We start from the raw sequence: 18400 nt of genomic DNA, 5'->3' as shown, positions 1-18400 counted from the left end.
ACATTTAAAGATTAGTAAAGATTTTCCCATGAAACTGGTAAACCTTACGGACTCTCGAAGAGGCCAAATTGTTGGAGCACGTACGATAAGCGCTAGTGTAACAGAAACTGCACGATTCTTGGCGTTCCAAGAAGCACTGCTTCAAAAGTAATGACAGATTTTATAGAGAAGAAAAAACGCCCTCAGAAAAGTACAAGACTGGTCGGAAAATTAAGATCCTTTAAAAAGCCCGTCGGACTCTTAAGCGGATTTTTAGAGAAGATTGCAAGGTCACGCTCCTAAAATATCTGCAGAACTCGATAAAACTTTATACGTCTCAGTTTCCACATAAAAAAAACTATTCGTTGGGAGTCGCGCAAATCTGGATTACAAAACGTCTACTTTCAAAGACAAAGGCTTCGATGCGATTAGAGTGGTGTAAAACTTCAAAAATCGTTCCCTCAAATCTTCTTTTTCTTATTTATGACCAACAGCCGAGTATGCATCTAGAGGAGTCGAAAGAGGCGTTTTATCAACGCATCATTCTCCAAAACGTAAAGCATGGTGGGTGTTGTTTGATGATTTAAGGTGCTATTTGGAAGGTGGAAACGCGCTAGACCAATGATGACACTTCCGGGAAGAATTAACAGTCAAGACTGTTGAGGAAGTGTGGGTGACCAAGATAATACTAAGTTTAGAAGAACTCATTCTGGATGAAAATGCAATATTTCAAGAAGATAATACCTCAATCCATATAGGTAGAATTATTAAAGATAAATATAGAGAGCATTCCAATGACGTTAAGCATCAGATTTGCCCACCGCAATCCTAAGATCATATTATTATTGAATATATATGGTCGATTTTGGAGATTCATGTAAGAAATCGATTTCTGCCAGCATCTTCTCTTCAAGATCTGGAGGATGTTTTAGCTGAAGAATGGGATAAAATCACTTTGGAAACAATTCACAATTTTCAGGAATCAATACCTCGGAGTATTGAGGCTGTAATTGTCAAAAAAGGTGACATGCACAATAAATTTTGTTGATTTGTAAGGCATTTCTTTTATTTTCTCCAACCCTTATAAATATATATATATATATATATATATATATATATATATATATGTTACATGATAAGGGTTGTCCCCTTTTCATGTAAGTATAAAAATAGGGAATTAGTTAATGTAAAAATGAAATAGAATAGACGCATTTCGAACCTTGTAATTTAGGTTTAGAAATAGATTACGAGAGAGAATTAGAAAATGGAATTGTTTAGCTTAGAGATAAAAAAAGTTTTAAGAAAAGGAATGCGCCTTTGTCAATTCGGTTATGAAATTGAAATTTAGGAATGCAACTATAGGATAATTTAATAAACATGTTTTCAACATATTCGAAATATAGGCTACTGGAAATATAGGTAAAATATCCTTTTGTAAACAGAGGAAAATGTTTTGGATACGCATTTCCAGAACACGTGAAAGAAGACACATGTTTTAACATGTGTATGACGTCATGGAAATTGGGAAGTTCTCGATATAGTTAGAAACTTTAGAGATAAGCAGAGAGAGTCTGAGGACGACTGACGACAGTCTGGAGTCCAGAGATGGACAGTCGAACGTCTGGAAGCGAGACGGTCACCTTGGAAACATAGGATGTAAAACTTTGGATTCCTGACTAAGAAAACCACCGACCGGTCCATGGAAATAAACAAGCCATGTGTTTTTATAAACGTCGTCTTTATGTTGTAATTCTACCAAAAGGTAAAGTGAAATTGTCATTATATGTCTTATATATCCTGTGTTTTAAAATGTCTTCCCATACACAATGTCTCTGCATCTCATATATACAATCTACACTTTTAATAAGATTTCCTAACAACGAACAATAACAACAACAACAACAAGAAAAAGAATAATTATAATGAAAACCTATATAATAAGCGCAATTTGGAGCCGTAAGCGACCAGACCACCTAGCAAGGGTGGGGTTAAAAAAAAGAAAGAAAGAAAAAAACTTCGGTTACCACGGAAAAATAAAAAAAGAAACACAACATTTTAAAAGGGTTCAAGATTATTTTTAAAAAATAAAAATAAATAAATAATACCACGGAATAAACATTACACGATCACAGAAATGCGACCAAAAAGAAAACAAAATTTGAACACACACGTACACAGAAAACTAAAGTTTACAAGCAAATATTAAAAAAGAATTAAAGGCCGATATGCCGTAATGAATGATAAAAGAGATACGGTAAGTTCAAAAAACAACCCACGAGTATTTCATTCATAAATAAAATAAAAACAAGAGAAAAATTGTTGAATAGAAAATAGGACAGTCTGTCATTCATAAGAATGTGTGTTAATATCTGAATTGTGTAGAGTTAAACTGCCAATCATAATAAATAACAATTTAGTGTTAAAAGTCTAAAGTGCTTTTAAAATGCTCGAGTATTAAAAAAAAAATAAATAAATAAAATAAAATACACTAAGACTGTCTCAACACTGTCTCCTCACTCTAAGAGCTTCTACTACACTTCTAAGTATGAACATTTTATATATATGAATCTCTTCATAACCCGAACACAGAACGCAACCTCTCTCTTAATAAGACTCTCTAAGACTCACTTTTAATAAGACTTCCTAACAACGAACAACAACAACAACAACGATAATAATAATAATAATAATAATAATAATAATGATAATAATAATAATAATAATAATAATAATGAAAACCTATATAACACAATGCACGTGCCCCATTTCAGGTCAGGAGTAAAGGTCAAGCTCAGAAGCTTATCTAAACATGGAGCTTCCCCTAGACGAGAGCCATCCATTTCAATTGATGCCAGATGGTTATCAGAGCGTTGATGATTTAAAGATAGAAGCTTGGTTTTAGATGTATTAAAGTAACCAGCCACCTCTTCCCCCACTATACCACGTGCTCGATATATATATATATATATATACATATATATATATAGTGTTTATGCCTTTAGATTTTTCTCCTGTTTACTATATATATATAAGTAAACAACAGAGAAAATAAAGAGATAAAAACTATTGATTATTATATATACATTCCTATATAAATACGCATGCCTATATATATATATATATATATATATATATATATATATACACATATATATATATATATATATTGAAAAAATGATTCATAATTTATAATTAAAGTCGGTTTCAAAAAGAAAAAAAACTAACAAAAAAATCAATATATATATATATATATATATTCATATACATATATATTGCACATTTATATCTTTATGCACATTGTATGCCATGAAAGTATTTTGTAATGCCCTTGTCATCCGTGTCTATAAATTCCATATAAACGGTAATCGACGTCCACAAAACCTGAACTACTTTTAACTCAACTTTTTTTTTCTATTTTGTGATAAAAAGTTCGATCGATAAACTATGAACAAATCATTTTCGAGAGAATTATCAAGAACGATCATACGTTGCTAACTCAATTTACACAACTAGAAAAAAAGATTCTCATGAATGTTTATTGACATTTTCACAGTTTAAAACGACTGCTTTCTTGTCTTTGTTCGCCGGTAAATGCATCGGACAATTTTCTCTCTGCTTTCCATTGTTTCGTCTGGAATTGTCCCTGCTAATCGGTTGCACTCCGTGCGCAGACAGGACAGCGGACAGCACTTAGTCGGCGAGAATGTTTATCGCAATAAAATGTAGCTTTCAAGAGAGATAGCTTTTTAGAGGCGGACAATGGCAACTTTTACTCAATTTATGTGTTCAGACGTGCGCTTAGACATTATTTCAGGCCTTTAACTTATTGTACGTGTTTACCTCGCGGTTTTTAGATCAGTCCGTAAAACATGGCATACGGTTTGGTCTGTCCGATAACCGCCTAAGATTCGGGAGTATGATTTGTCATTCAGTCAAGTAAAAAAATATCAATAAAATACGTAAATACGAAGGTTCAATGAAATTATGTTACAATAAACTAGTTTCATTATAGAGCGATGTTTAGTCTTTTACCAACATCGTTACCCATTCCATCTCTCTATCTTTATTTCGATCTCTGTCTGCATATACCTTTCTGATTAATATTGTTCGTTCGGCCTTTATCTATCTACTATCTTCTCTTTTTGATGTCCTCCCTCTTTGTCTTCCTCTCTTTCTTTCTCATTCTATAGCTTTTTAGGTTTTTCTGTCCCACTCTGTCTCCATCGGTTTCTGTATCTGTCTCTCTACCTGATTATCTGGTTCTTACCTATCTGCCTTTCTGTCTTTCTGTCTATTTCTTTGACGCCCTCTATCTCTCTCTTTCTCTCTCTCTTAGTCTGGTAGTCGGCCATACCTTCTCCATCTCCCAATATATGTTATATATCTATCCAAATGTGTATCTATAAATCTATCTATCTATATAAATGTATCTCTGTATTTCTCTCACTCTTCCGCCTCTGTAGTATCCTGTTAAGCCGCACTGATGAGCTGTGAAACAGCGAAACCATACTGCAAATTGAGCAGTTTATATATATATATATATATATGCTATGGCATGCCATGTTTTAAATTACACATTAAATCAGGCAATATTATTGAAATAAGCAAAACGGGCGATAATTGCTTTGCTTAAGTAAGACATTCCGGCTTTACCTGATCAAACATCTAATGCCATTATATTATTATGACGCTATGTTTTATATATGCTATGTTGTATACGACACATGCACACACAGACAGATAAATAAGGCAGACACCCACATACATACCCACTAGCATATATATGCACACACACATTAGCCTTTTTACACATGATTAAAATTATAAGACCTGTGACAAAAATCGCATTAAATCGTACGAAAACAATATTAAACAATCAAATTTAATAATGAGTTCTACCTCAACTGCTTTTGATGACTTAAAATGTTTTGGGGCATGCTAGAAATAAAGGTGCCATATTTTGTCGAATAGACTTTGTAATTTCAATAAACATTTTTTTTCATCCATCACCAATTTTTTCTAATTTAGTTCAAGTCCGGTGAACATGCAGGATGTCCAAAGAGATGGACTCCATTTTCTTGTAGAAAGCTCAAGATCTGCTTTGCAGTGTGGATTGCAGCATTATTCTGTTGGAATAACAACACAAACAATGACCCGCACTCATCAGAGATCCTTTTTGTAGCATGCTATCATAACCAGCTTCTGTCTAACTACCCTGCGCTACCTGGAGCTCCATCGTTCCTCTGTAAGAAAAGACACTCCATATTATTACGGACCCTCCCTACCTATGACGTGTGGAAAACATTTAAATGAGCATGTTTCTGTCATGCCAATATCGTTGGAATCCATAAAAAAAACATCTAAATTGAATTTTTTTTCATCAGAAAACCCGACTTTCTTCCACTCCTCAGCGTCTCAGGTTTGGTATTCACAACCAAATCTAAAGCGGTCAACTTTGTGACGTGGAAGAAATCGAGGAATTTGTTTACGCTTTTTATTTACCATGCATTTTGTTGTGATGTCGTATGATTGTAAGTGGACTGCAATCAGCATCTGTAATCGCCTTAATTCAGCTTGAAGAACACCCTCTGCCATTCATTACAACCCGTTTGATTCCCATACTTAATGCAGTAGAAACATGGGGGGCTACCAAAGAGTTTTGCTCTTTCATAATTCTTAGTGTTCTTTAGAAAGTTACAAATACTATTTTTGCTGCGACTACTGTAGCTGCTGTCGCTTCCTATGACAAACTTTGCTTATGGAATCCTAGTATTCGAGAGCGCTCAACTTCAGTTAGTTTTCTTTCTTTAGGCATGGTTACACACTTAGACAGTGATTACTAATCTCTAACTTAACAAACACATTAGAAATACCATGAATCTAACAATTTATACCATTAGTCGTATAATTTTTTATCATGCCTAATTTAATAACAACGCAAATTTTTGAATACCAATTTTTGGAATATATTTTTTTTTGTTTCTATAATATTTTAAATTTTAGTAGTAATAGTAGTAGTAACCTATACATACATATATATATATATATACATGTGTGTAGATTGTAATTTGCTTCAAGCATTGTTGAAGAAAATTATAAGGTAAAATTAAAAGCCAAGAACAATGCGAGATTTTTTTATATAGAGTAAAATTAAATGAAAACAAAAGAAATAAATTTCTTTTTTTTTTGTTGTTTGTTTTTTCTTTTTCACGCAAATTTTAACTCTAAACAACAATAATTTTTTTATTTTTCTATTGTATTCAATGGTGTTATAAATCTCAATATATTTCAGACCTATTAGTCATTTTTCAAGAGAAGACATCTCTATCTAATCCATTAGGTATATACCAGTCTGTGCTGTCTTCTCTTGAAAAAGGACTAATAGGTCTGAAATATATTGAGATTTATAACACCATTGAATACAACAGGAAAAAATACTGTTGTTTAGAGTTAAAATTTGTGTTAAAAAGAAAAAAACAGACAACAAAAAAAAATAAATTTATTTCTTTTGTTTTCATTTACTTTTACTCTATATAAAAAAAAATATCGCATTGTTCTTGGCTTTTAATTTTACCTTATATATATATATATATAGTTCGTTTCATGACTTATTATTTCATGCTCGGTAATCAACGTTATACAGACCCGAAAGTCATTCGATGATAAGATCTTGTGGATGTGTTGTAATCACTGAGACAGCCGCATATATATAGTTTGTGGTTGTAATGAGGGATAATATAGAGTATTTAGCGGATAAGCGCACTAAGAACGTGTTTACATTGGATTTTAGATGGCCGTATTATGATCTAACGAAAGTAGGGCTGTCGATTAAGGTTCCAAAGGCGGGCAGTTTTATGAAAGAAAATTGTTACATGGAATTCGTATTTAGATTTAATCACAAATAAAACATATGAAAACTGTCGATGTTCTTAAAAACTAGACGAGATTTAGTTTTGTTAAAGTTTTCAAAAGTAGTTAATAATACATTGAAACTTAGACGAACACTGTTTATATATAAAATGGATACAGCAAAGATAGACTCGCAATATCTCTTTTGTGAGAAAGAGCTTGCAGGGAAATAACATTTCATCAACGACTAGGTTTTGAAGCCGGCTTTTTTTCAATGCAGGATAAGATAGCTCTCTACCCGATATTGTCCTCTAAATAGAAACATACATTTTTAAGGGATTCATTGTTTTTTTTAAGGATACAATGTTGAATTCATACGTCAACTCATTCTGGAAATATATTTTGGTAAACTTTCTCAAATCCACGTGCGATATAAAACTGTATAAAATTGTTTACTTTGCTCAAAACCGGAATGTTTTTTTTTATTAAAAGTATTTATTTCTATTATCGATTTATAATTTTCGAAAACCTATTGGACCACACTCAAAGGCATAGATTCCATTTGTGTGAAAGTTCAGAAAAAATTAACCCAGCCGTGTGGGAGTTAATAGAGAACGAACAAGAAAACACATACACTCATACACGCAGAAACAAAGTGTATTTTATATATGAGTAAATGTAAAGATATTTATGTTCGACTTTGTTTTTTGTGTGTTCTCTCGTGATGTGTTTTGCTTGGATATTGCAATTTATTATATTACCTTTCTGACTTAGAGTGGTAACATTAAGCCGTGGGGATTTAGAGGAAAGTTATGACGTCAAACAAGACCCACATTCGAATCAATTACTTCGCATGTTTTTGCTAAGAATAATCATCTTACGGCTACGAAAGCGGTCATGATTAAACGGTATCTTTAGCAGTCTTTATCCGTGTTCTGTATATATACATGAAAAGACAGGAAAAAACATGGGGAAAGCTCTCTATGTAATCCATTAGATATATACCAGTCTGTGCAATCAAGCCGAGAGATATCCCGTTTTATTGCACTGTTATTGCACTTATCGAAAAAAAACTGTGGATAATCATCATCCTCATCATCCTCATCATTATATCTTATATAATCTATTTTGGACATTATTTCATCGATATATTTTTTAGTCAAAATTCTTTCTAGAAAAATAAGAAGCTACATACGGGAGGAATCGAAAGAATGCTGCCAATATGCCGTGAAAGTGACTTTTAGTTAACAAGCTGAACTCGAACTTAAAATAGGAACTCGTCGATTCGTTTCGTTAACCCGTTACTGGTTTTTATAAAAGTAAAAAAGCAATATATCCGACATTATCACTGTTGTGATATGTTTCTAAATCCAGATACCGGTTTTACTTCTGACTAATGTTTTAGATAGGAGGTGACGCCTGTTGTAGTATTTGGGGTTAAGCGGCTTTCAGGCAAATAAATTGTCATTTGAACCTGGAAAATAAATTTTCATCTATTTTAAGTCAGCGTTCTAAAACATCACGACCATATAATATATATATATATATATATATATATATATATATATATATATATATATATATATATATATATATATATATATATATATATATATATATATATAAAGCTGGACGTCGGTGTGTGTCTGGTCACGTATAGGCTCCTATATGGGTGACTATTATAGAAAACTGATCACACATAATGATAGAAGATGAATCGAGACACAGGAATGGGTATGTTTGATCTGGCATAATGATGATTCATGCAAATTGGAGGGGCAGCGTAGTCCCCTGCTAAACAATGTATGGAAAAAATAAATTTAAAAAAAGCGTTTACAAGTGTTTTTGATATATATGTCCATAATAATACTTTGATAAGTATGTTTTAACTTTAATAGGGATGGTATGATAAAATTATGGGGTCTGCGTTCGCGCCTAACCTCCATAAAATGGAAATAGGCACACACTTTAATAAAGGCTTTTCATATCTATCTGCGTTAGTATACTTTGATAGTTCTGTTTCAGTTTGAAGAAATATGGTATAATAAAATTATGGGTTGTTCGTTCGCGCCTGATCTCCATACAATGGAAATATGTCACTAAGTTTAAAAGTTTTTTTTTAATATAGATCCACAGAATATTGTGATAAGTGTTTTAGTATGAACAGGTATGGTATAATAAATTATGGCGTTTATCTATATTAATTTGACTTTCATAATATTTTGATTTTGTTTTGATACCCCCAAATTCGAAGCTATCTCTTTACCATCCTTCCGTTTCATTTTTCCTTTGAAATTATTTATTAGAGCCACTATATTACAATAAACACTGAACGGATATTCATTAAAACTACTTCAATCTAAATAGAATCTTAATGCTTGAGTAATGTCAGTTTACACACACATACATACACATACCCCCCAACACACATATATATATATATATATATATATATATATATATATATATATATATATATATATATACACACTAGCAAAAGTAACCGTCGTTCATAAATCAGAGTCCATTTTCTGTAGGCTGTTTTGTGAACCCAGTCAACGACGGGTACTTCTGCTAGGATATATATATATATATATATATATATATATATATATATATTTATATATATATATATATATGTGTGTGTGTGTGTGTGTGTGTGTGTGTGTGTGTGTGTGTGTGAAGCCACCCTTTAATTGCCATTGGCCCCAGGTCCACTTTGACCCGGAGTGGTAGTACCTGTTAGGGTCCCAACTATGGGTTAAATATAAACCGGCTTGAAAACACCAAATATATTCTATTAAAAAGAATTCTTCAAAATCTTTGGATTCGGCATTTAATAAACTGAAAAGGGTTGATATACCGTAAAACAAAAACAACCAACCAACCAACAACCTCACGCGATAAAACTTTCAACCTTACATCCCATGAGTCATGGTGCAATGTTGTTTACCCATGTGCATGAATATTGAACCACTAGTTGATGTGCTATGAGTTATAAGAGAATTAGTTAGGGCAGTGATGGATAACAGTGAAAGAAAATATTGTATAATATTGGAAATAAAAATAACATGGAATGTGTTTGAAAAAAATATTGACGAACTGAAGCAGTTTCCAATTAAAAAAGTATCAAAGATTCCTTCGACGATTGAAAATTTGGAAAAAATTCTAAACGACACTTGAGTAATTTTGAATAAAAAAAAAAAATTAAAACCAGGAAAATTAAAAGAATTTGAAAAAAAAAATCGTGAAAAGCAAAGACAGCGTTCAATTTGTAGTTTTAAACGAGACAACAACAATAATAATAATAATAATAATAATAATAATAATAATAATAATAATAATAATAATAACAATAATAATAATAATAATAAGAAGAAGAAGAAGAAGAAGAAGAACAACAACAACAACAAGAACAACAAGAAGACGAATGAGAATAAGCATGATATTAATGATGATAATAATAATAAGAAGAAGAATGATGATGATGATGATAATAATAATAATAATAATAATAATAATAATAATAATAATAATATTCTTAACTAGTATTCCTTTGACTGTCCATAATTTAATTCAATAATTTCAAAGAAATACAAGAGTCTAATTTATTTCTTTGGATAGACGCATTCGTCCAGCAATATTAACGCCTAGAAAATATAATTCGTGGGTGCGTTTTGTATATTATTGCAAATATTTGTAAAGAAAAGCTTGACCAAAGATATATATTCCTCCATGTGAATCCTGAATAAATATTTAAACAAAAATCATTCAAATAATTACTCTTTTGTATCAGTAGACACTACAGAATGACATACATGTTTACATTATCACAGGTATTGTACTGTTCATAAAACTCGCAAAACGTTTCTTGTACGATGTAATATATACAGTGTGGGTAAAAAGAAAGTCCGTACTGGTAATTTTTTAAAATCTTAAAATTTAAGCCAAATTAATGTAACTGTTTATACAAGTTATCTCATTTGCGATGGATAGCTCTCGTCTGGGTGAGGCCCCATGTTTTGACAAGCTTCTGGGTTTGACCTTTGCTCCTGATCTGAAATAGAACACGTACATTAAGTCTGTTGCCAAGGTTGCTGGAAATATGGTGGGCTCCTTCTACCGCTCCATAAGATATTTCACTACTGACGCAATTCTCTATCTATATAAAAGCTAAGTACGTCCAAGGATGGAATACTATTGCGATATCTGGGCAGGAGCTGCTAAAAACAGCCTATCCTGCTTTGACAGAGTACAAAATAGACTTCGTGACTTAGTGGGGATGCCCTTTTCTCTACCCTGCAACCTCTCTCCCACAGAAGAGACGTTGCGAGCCTATCCATGTTTTATCGTTATTTCCATGGCAGGTGCTCGTCTGAACTTCAATCTCTGGTCCCCCCTCGCCAATCTTTCACGAAAAACACCCGTGTAGCTGAATCCACTGTGAAAAATGTCCCCCACTCTATATCTGTGCCTAAATCAAAACGCGGATTCCATGAACAAAGCTTCTTTCTTAGAACTGCACGCCTGTGGAACTCTGTTCCGTCTGCCTGCTTCCCACCGGACTACAATTTGGATGTCTTCAAGTCCAACGTAAACAAATTCCTAATGAACCGCCCCCTTAAGTAAACACTTCATCGAATCTCCACACTAACGTAATGTACTTGCAATAACCCTTATCCCTGAGTGGCTTGCGGTGACAAGTGTGTAATATATATATATATACATATATATATATATATATATATATATATATATATATATAAATTGATTAACCCTTTAATCCTCTATAATTTCACCTATTCATATTTGCCATTTAATTAAACCATTCTAGTGTTGAAAATGTTGAAAATATTTTTTATATACATGTACATAATAATACTTTGATAAATATATTTTAACTTAAATAGGGATGGTATAATAAAATTGTGGGTGTATTCGTTCGCACCTGGCCCGCACAGAATTAAATAGTCACAAAGTTTAATAAAGACTTTTCATATCTATCTGCGTAAGTATACTTCGATAATTATGTTTCAGTTTGAAGAAATATCGTATAATAAAATTACGGTGTGTTCGTTCGAACCTCACCTCCATAGAATGGAAATATGTCAGAAAGTTTTACAAGTTTTTTTTTATATAGATCCACAGAATATTGTGATAAGTGTTTCAGTGTGAACAGGTATGGTATGATAAATTGTGGGGTTTATCTATGTGTTTTTTTTTTTACTTTCATCATATTTGTCTTTGGTTTTGATACCCCCAAATTCGGAGCTATCTCTTTACAACCCTTCCTTTTCATAACCTATCATACTTTCATAAATTAGAGTCCATTTAGTGTAGGCTGTTTATGAACCCAGTCAACGACGGATACTTTTGCTAATATATTTAAAAAAAACGAATTTAATTTTTACTTTCGTTTTAATGTTTCAACGTTTTTGGTCTGATGGTCGCTTTGAATTGGGATTCCGTTGTACATCTATGCATATATGTAATCTAATATACTTTTTATAATAAACAAACTATATACCAGATATACCGTTTGAAGAGCACTCTTTCATAACTCTTGTTATCATTGGACCTGCGTCGTAAGAAACTGCTCTATAAAACTATTATCTATATATCCATAAAAGTTTACGTGTGCATGTCTGAATGTCTGTGGGTCTGCCGGTCTGCCGGTCTGTCTGTGTGTCTGTGTACATTTATCCACGCAATAAATCTGTCAATTTTAAGTATACATACGCGAAATTTGATATACAGGGTACTGAGATTTGGGAAAATCTTTGTAATCTGTTTTCTGCCAGTTGTTTAGCGGTGGTCGTAACAGTAAAACATCAGGTCCTCCCGCCGTTCTTTTCCTTCTTCGCGATACGGGTTCGAGCCAGTCTCCCTACTACAACTTTTTTTTTTTTTGCTCAGCATATACATCCAAACACCCGGGCAACACCATACTAGAATTCTAGTATATATATATATATATATATATATATATATATATATATATATATATATATATATATATATATATATTGTGTACTGTTGCACAATTAATTCTAATGGACATAATGATAAACATGTCGTCTGGTAAGCTTGGAGATAATACAAGTTTGAAAAGCATCAAATTATTAGGATTCACATAATTAAATGTCTGGCAAGACATCTGAGCAAGAATACGTTACACAATTTACTCCGATATGCTCTTGCGTCTAAACTTATCTAAATGATTGAGGAGAGAGAACATATCTTAAAATATGTTCGTAGTCATCACAGAACTATACTCAAACCTTTTACAATTTTGTCGCAATATAATTACGAGATAATGAGGATCAAAACTTATTATATGAATAATTAATTAAAACTTAATGTCGTTTTACTCTTATTAGTGTTGCCTCTTATATTCCAATACGATAAACCATGTATTTTGTAATACTTACACAAAATGTTTGTGTTTCATTGTAATATATTAATATAGGTTCTATTACGTTTGTCTGTCTGGTGCATCAAGACGTATGGAGTATTGTCATATTTGGGCTGGTCCATCGGCTACTAGTCTCGCGCTCCTTAACAACGTCTAACACAGAATCGTTATCCTGATATGTCCAGAACTGTAATCTAAGCTTCCGCCTCTGCCCCACCGACTAGATGTTGCATCCCTCTGCCTGTTCTACAAGTATTTTTTATGATGAATGCTCTGACGACTGCCAGCTGTGTGTCCCCACGACGTAAATACTCTCGACATATCCGACAAGCAGCTAAATCCCACCCCTACAGTGTAGAGTTCCGTAGATGTAAAATAGTTTTCTACTCCAATAATTTCTCCCTCAGAATCTCTAGACTGTACAAATTACCTTCCGAGTCCCTACATCCCAACTGTAATTACATGCAGAACTTCAAAAGTTACATGAACCGACATATTACTGCCCAACTCGCTACATAGTACCTCAGTAGCTTATGTCCCTGATAGTGGCTCTCTACATCAAATATACATTGTGCTTTGTGTGGGGTGAAAATGTAATAAAAAATAAATGAATAAAAAATGGCAGTAGTCTTGCGCGCCAGATTTAACATATAAATTATTATGTGTAGACTACTAAGCACTATTTCATGTACCTTTAGAACGGTATTTAAGACACATTTAATCCTTATAAAGCAATCCCGCATTCACCTTAAGAGTTACATTATCACAATCGTAACCATCTTAAGAATAAATAGTTCTTAGTATTCCATATAAATTTCTAGTTCGCCTACCACCCTCAGTCAACACCGAAAGGTGAAATACACATTATACATACATCGTGGTTGCGACCTTCGTAACTTTGTATTAAACTCATGGGCATAATATATTGTTACTCCTTTTCAGATCCCAAAATAATAAAGTCTGACCAGATTAATGTCGATCATACTAATACTAACAATTTCTATATTATAGATTTACGGTATTCGCAATCTAAGCCGACGCAAATGCAGCATTAAAATAGGGAGTTGCAATTATATATATATAGTTTTGCGCTCTGAGTGTATTGTTGTATTCATTTTCTTTCATTTTATCTCTCTTATTTCCATCTCTCTCCCACCCTATCTGTCTCTGTATATATGGTTACAAAATCTCTCTCTTTCTCCACACGTATATATATATATATATATATATATGTGTGTGTGTGTGTGTGTGTGTGTGTGTGTGTGTGTGTGTGTGTGTTGCTCCTCCTCTCGCTCGCTTTTTACATTTATCTTATTGTCGCAGAAAAAAACACTTCAGGGCAAAACCGATGAATACAAAAATAAAAATATTTCCCTCTCTCTTTCTCCATCTCGTTCTCTCTCTCTTCCTCTCTCTCCCCCTATCTCTCTCTCTCTCTCTCGCCCTCTCTATCTATCTCTCTCGCTGGCTCGCTTTTTCATCTCATTTTATGCCAAAAGAAATAAACATTTGATGGCGCCAATGTTATCTGTAACAGTTTATATTTCCTCGCTCGCTTGCTGTCTCTCGCTCTCTCTCCCTCTCCTTCTCTCTCCCATCTCTATTTCTATATCGCTCATTGTTTTTTACTTCTCTTTTTACCCCGAAAAATATATGTTACTGCGTCAACACTAATAATATCAACTTTTATTTTCACTCTCTCTCACTCTCAATCTGGTGTTGAAGGTGAAAGTGCAGGTAGTACGTACCTGACTTTACTGTACACAACTACAGCGAGTTGAAACAAAAGTAAAGCGGGTCTGATCAACCCAAAAACGCGCCATAATGCAACAGGAAAATTCTACGCAAAACAAGATAACCAAAAACAAGTTTAAAGAGCTGGCTGAGGTTGAAGTTCTGCTATAACCAGCATACAGTCCTGACTGTGCTCAATGCAACACTTTCTAGGAAGGTAGCCGATTTGACTCGTTCGATATAGTTGAGGAAGTTTGTCAGGAATTCTCTGATACGAAACTGGATGGATCGTAGAGTAGACAGATTCGAAAGCTTGTAGATCAACGGCAGAAAATCTTCTACACTCATGGTCTTTATTTTGTAGGATAAATTTGTGTTTATATTGTTACTAGCGGGGGTACCCAGCGTTTCCCGGGGGTTTGGAGGTGTGTGTGCTGTTAAATAAAAAAGAAACCCGGGGGGATATGATCGAACTCGAACGCCTGAGGCGAAGTTTGAAAATAAAATCGGCCAGCCAGAATGAGTTATTTAAAGGGGTTTGAATTTATTTAAGTCAGAACCAAATTGACAGGTGCGCGCACGGAAGGCGTAGAGCAATAGCTATCTAGTCCAATGACCAGGTTTGTTTGTTATAAGCGAAGTAAAAAAGAAAACAACGTTAACACTTAAGCGGGGTTAATCAAAACATCCAAAAAAACACAAACAACTAACCTAATGCAAACGAACGGTGTTAAATGTAAAAATCGAAAAAAAAACAGAAAAACAAACACGTGAAAAATGGCTTGAATAAGCCTATTTCGATAATAAAATTTTTAAAATATCGGTGGGTACCCGTGTGTTTTTGGGTAGGTGGTCGGAGGTGGATAAGCGAAGTGAAAAAAAAAAACAGAAAAACGAACGTCACGTGAAAAATGGCTTAATAACACTTGTTCAATATTTAAATTTAAAAATTCGAAAAAAAAAGACATCTCACACCAGGATTCGAACCCAAAACAGTTAGATAACGAACCAACGCGCTAACCAACTGAGCTAAAGCGAAGTACATTATTTGTAAAGTTTTTCAACTATTTAAAGTAACTCAGGTCATGACGTCATCTTACGCATGCGCAAAACCGTTCGTCGTCCCGAGAGGACCGTTTTTGTTGATCCCCCCCTGTCGAAAATTGTCAATTTCGGGGTGAAAAAATAAACGGCTTTGGCCAATATTTCGATATTTTTAGAGGGAAGGAAGGAGCTTTAATATAATACCGAGTTTCTGAATTTTTGTCGTGTGTGTCGAAAGTTTTTAGCGGACACACAAACACACATACAAACATACATATGTGCATACATACACACATTTTCGCTTTTATATAGATAGATTATGTTGGTGAGTAAACTTAAATTTTTCAAGTTTTTAGGCGTATATGTTAAAACACCAATAGTATATTTTAATTAGATAAATACAGATTAATTAAGAATAAAACTGTATTTAGTCTTCCATTAAAGTTTATGAGACAAATTTACTAATTTGTTGAATTTCAATATCTTTTGAATAAAAGTCTAATCCTAATACACCAAGCATTTCTTATATTAATAAGATGCAATAGATTTTGAACAGAACTTTATTAAAATACTGAGCCATAAAATTTCTTATAAAAGACAATAAGTCCGTTGTCCGTAATGATATGTCTCGGACAAACACACAAATGCTATGAGTATCAGTATGAAACACATATTAATGGTTTTAATGATAACTAACGATACACACACCATATATATATATATATATATATATATATATATATATGCGTGTGTGTGTGTATATATGCAGATATATAAGTTTCTACGTATATATATATATATATATATGTATATATATATATATATATATATATATATATATATATATATAATCATCCACATACAATACTGTTTAGCTATTTTACAGCTCGTCAGTTCGGCTGGACAAGCAATTACCTTAAACGACAGTATGATCAAAACCTGATCGCCAAACGACAGTAGGAGATTTTGTTTTCAATTTATTTAATACTTGTCTAATCTAAATCTTAACAGTAGTTTCCATGCTAATATTTTTCATTTCTATCAATGTATTATAAGGTTTTGCTTAAACATATTATTTCTTTTGTGTATAATATAACATTCATTGCTAAAAATATATAAAAAAACTCATTACCAACTACTTGAATTTTCTAAATAAAAAAAATCAAATAAAAAGCCGTAGTTATGTAGATAAAAATCAATGAGTGACCAAATAAAAGAAAGAAACAGAATTAACGGACGACATCGTAAGCGAAATATAAGAAACTTTACTGTAGCAAAGAGCATCAATTTTCAATTAATCTCTCTACTTTACCAAAATAAAATGGTATGCGAGCGACATACTAGCTTTTATTTGTGAAAATGTCGACCATATCAAACTTAATATTGTAATTAACAGCCACTCAGAGGAAATCGTCTCTTAAAGGTAAATATTTTCCTTAATTTTACTAAGCACTTTTTAACAACAGTAATTATATACGACTTTTGTTTTAATAAACAAAAATTGAAAAATAATAATACAAATACAATTGAAAAGCTTAGCTATAGAATGTAAAACTTCTTTGAAATGTAGTCTCAAAATGAGTGAGAAGAGAAACTTTAAAGCTTTGCTTCGATTTTATCTTTAGACGATTGGGAGACTATCTTTTCAAAAATTGATGAGGTGAGTTTGCATATTCACCCCCACATACACACACACACGCACACACACACACTTATATATATATATAAATATATGTATATATATATATGTATATATATATATATATATATATATATAAGTCTAATTAGGCACACTTTCTTAGTGTTTTGTCTGAATGAAATGAAATTTCGGTCATAACTAGTTTATTACATTCAAGACATCACATCAAAACACTAAGGATTTGGACTTGTGCTTCGTTCTACAGCATATGTTCTAGATGGCCTCCATTTAACTCTTGTTTTTTTTTTTGGGGGGGGGGGTAAACCTGCGTTTGCGCCTCGCCTCCATAGAATTGAAATAGGCACAGACTTTAATAAATACTTTTCATATCTTTCTGACTAAGTCTACTTTGATAATTATGTTTCAGTTTGAAGAAATATGGCATGATAAAATTATGGGGTGTTCGTTCGCGCCTGGCCTCCATAGAATGGAAATATGTCACAAAGTTAAACAAGGTTTTTTAATATAGATCCACAGCATATTTTTCTAAGTGCGAACAGGTATAGTATAATAAATTATGGGGTTTATCTATTTTATTTTTACTTTCATCATATTTTGCTTTGGTTTTGATACCCCCAAATTCAGAGCAATCTCTTAACAACCCTTCCTTTTCATAACCTCTCATACTTTCAGAAAATAGAGTCCATTTTCTGTAGGCTGTTTTGAACCCAGTCAACGAC

This window comes from Euprymna scolopes, chromosome 20 (assembly GCF_053919585.1).
Source record: "Euprymna scolopes isolate OS-2025 chromosome 20, ASM5391958v1, whole genome shotgun sequence".
Taxonomy (NCBI): Eukaryota; Metazoa; Mollusca; class Cephalopoda; order Sepiida; family Sepiolidae; genus Euprymna; species Euprymna scolopes.
This window is presented reverse-complemented; position numbering follows the sequence as displayed.